The sequence below is a fragment of the Schistocerca gregaria genome, unplaced genomic scaffold (assembly GCF_023897955.1).
Source record: "Schistocerca gregaria isolate iqSchGreg1 unplaced genomic scaffold, iqSchGreg1.2 ptg000577l, whole genome shotgun sequence".
NCBI lineage: Eukaryota > Metazoa > Arthropoda > Insecta > Orthoptera > Acrididae > Schistocerca > Schistocerca gregaria.
The window spans coordinates 1,076,947-1,080,394 of record NW_026061968.1 but is presented as its reverse complement, the minus strand read 5'-3'; positions in this window follow the sequence as shown (position 1 = coordinate 1,080,394).

The following is a 3,448-nucleotide window of genomic DNA, read 5'->3' as shown; positions in this document are numbered from 1 at the left end:
GCCCAATGTGACTATCTGGCTTTAAGTCGATTCGATAAGAAATGACGAAAACGGACGGATTTCTCAGGTTTTTACTACATATGAACACTTTTCACATTCTCCCATGCAACTCGGCTGCTAGTCCTCCTTTTATGTAGAATCTTAAGGTCCTATCTCATGTCCAAGGCACCAAAGCCAGCTAAAAAGTGAATAATCGATACCTAAAACTTGAATTGTACTACTTCTTACTGGCTATTACATCAACTTAGAAGCTTCATCTGTGTTCTACTATGGTGCTTTTAGTGTCTCAGCATACCGCAGCCCGCGACATAGCTTTGCAGAAGATAAGTAGAACCGTTTCAGAGAGAAGAGCGGCCAATGTGACGATCTGGCTTTAAGTCGATTCGATAACAAATGACGAAAACGGACGGATTTCTCAGGTTTTTACTACATATGAACACTTTTCACATTCTCCCGTGCAACTCGGCTGCTAGTCTTTGTTTCATGCAGAATCTTAAGGTCTTAGCTCATGTCCAAGTCACCAAAGCCAGCTAAAAAGTCAATAATCGATACCTAAAACTTGAATTGTACTACTTCTTACTGGCTATTACATCGCCTTAGAAGCTTCATCTGTGTTCTACTATCGTGCTTTTAGTGTCTCCGCATACCGCAGCACGCGACATAGCTTTGCAGACGATAAGTACAACCGTTTCAGAGAGAAGAGCGCCAATGTGACGATCTGGCTTTAAGTCGATTCGATAACAAATGACGAAAACGGACGGATTCCTCAGGTTTTTACTACATATGAACACTTTTCACTTTCTCCCTCGCAACTCGGCTGCTAGTCCTACTTTCATGCAGAATCTTAAGGGCCTATCTCATGTCCAAGACACCAAAGCTAGCTAAAAAGTCAATAATCGATACCTAAAACTTGAATTGTACTACTTCTTACTGGCTATTACATCAACTTAGAAGCTTCATCTGTGTTCTACTATGGTGCTTTTAGTGTCTCCGCATACCGCAGCACGCGACATAGCTTTTCAGACGATAAGTACAACCGTTTCAGAGAGAAGAGCGGCCAATGTGACGATCTGGCTTTAAGTCGATTCGATAACAAATGACGAAAACGGACGGATTTCTCAGGTTTTTACTACATATGAACACTTTTCACATTCTCACGTGCAACGCGGCTGCTAGACCTCCTATCATGCAAAATCTTAAGTTACTAGCTCATGCCCAAGGCACCAAAGAAGGGTAAAAAGTCAACAATCGATACCTAAAACGTGAATTGTACTACTTCTTACTGGCTATTACTTCAACTTAGAAGCTTAATCTGTGTTCTACTATGGTGCTTTTAGTGTCTCCGCATACCGCAGCACGCGACATAGCTTTGCAGTCGATAAGTACAACCGCTTCAGAGAGAAGAGCGGCCAATGTGACGATCTGGCTTTAAGTGGATTCGACAACAAATGTCGAAAACGGACGGATTTCCCTGGTTTTTACTACATATGAACACTTTTCACATTCTCCCGTGCAACTCGGCTGCTAGTCCTATTTTCATGCAGAATCTTAAGGTCCTAGCCATGTCCAAGGCACCAAAGCCAGCTAAAAAATCAATAATCGATACCTAAAACTTGAATTGTACTACTTCTTACCTGCTATTACATCAACTTAGAAGCTTCATCTGTGTTCTACTATGGAGCTTTTAGTGTCTCCGCATACCGCAGCACGCGACATAGCTTTGCAGACGATAAGTACAACCGTTTCAGAGAGAAGAGCGGGCAATGTGACGATCTGGCTTCAAGTTGATTCGATAACAAATGACGAAAACGGACGGATTTCTCAGGTTTTTACTACATATGAACACTTTTCACATTCTCCCATGCAACTCGGCTGCTAGTCCTCCTTTCATGCAGAATCTTAAGGACATATCTCATGTCCAAGGCACCAAAGCCAGTTAAAAAGTCAATAATCGATATCTAAAACTTGAATTGTACTACTCCTTACTGGCTATTACATCAACTTAGAAGCTTCATCTGTGTTCCGCTATGTTGATTTCAGTGCCTCTGCATACCGCAGCACGCGACATAGCTTTGCAGACGATAAGTACAACCGTTTCAGAGAGAAGAGCGGCCAATGTGACGATCTGGCTTTAAGTCGATTCGATAACAAATAACGATAACGAACGGATTTCTCAGGTTTTTACTACATATGAACACTTTTCACATTCTCCCGTTCAACTCGGCTGCTAGTCCTCCTCTCATGCAGAATCTTAAAGTCCTAGCTCATGTCCAAGGCACCAAAGCCAGCTAGAAAGTCAATAATCGATACCTAAAACTTGAATTGTACTACTTCTTACTGGCTATTACATCAACTTAGAAGCTTCATCTGTGTTCTACTATGGCGCTTTTAGTGTCTCCGCATACCGCAGCACGCGACATAGCTTTGCAGACGATAAGTACAACCGTTTCAGAGAGAAGAGCGTCCAATGTGACGATCTGGCTTTAAGTCGATTCGATAACAAATGGCGGAAACGGACGTATTTCTTAGGTTTTTACTACATATGAACACTTTTCACAGTCTCCCGTTTAACTGGGCTGCTAGTCCTCCTTTCATGCAGAATCATAAGGTCCTAGCTCATGTCCAAGGTACCAAAGCCAGCTAAAAAGTCAAAAATCGATACCTATAACTTGAATTGTACTACTTCTGACTGGCTATTACATCAACTTAGAAGCTTCATCTGTGTTCTACTATGGTGCTTTTAGTGTCTCCGCATACCGCAGCACTCGACATAGCTTTGCAGACAATAAGTACAACCGTTTCAGAGAGAAGAGCGGCCAATGTGACGATCTGGCTTTAAGTCGATTCGATAACAATGACGATAACGATCGGATTTTTAATGTTTTTACTACATATGAACACTTTTCACATTCTCCCGTGCAACTCGGCTGCTAGTCCTATTTTCATGCAGAATCTTAAGGTCCTAGCCATGTCCAAGGCACCAAAGCCAGCTAAAAAGTCAATAATCGATACCTAAAACTTGAATTGTACTACTTCTTACCTGCTATTACATCAACTTAGAAGCTTCATCTGTGTTCTACTATGGAGCTTTTAGTGTCTCCGCATACCGCAGCACGCGACATAGCTTTGCAGACGATAAGTACAACCGTTTCAGAGAGAAGAGCGGGCAATGTGACGATCTGGCTTCAAGTTGATTCGATAACAAATAACGAAAACGGACGGATTTCTCAGGTTTTTACTACATATGAACACTTTTCACATTCTCCCATGCAACTCGGCTGCTAGTCCTCCTTTCATGCAGAATCTTAAGGACATATCTCATGTCCAAGGCACCAAAGCCAGTTAAAAAGTCAATAATCGATATCTAAAACTTGAATTGTACTACTCCTTACTGGCTATTACATCAACTTAGAAGCTTCATCTGTGTTCCGCTATGTTGATTTCAGTG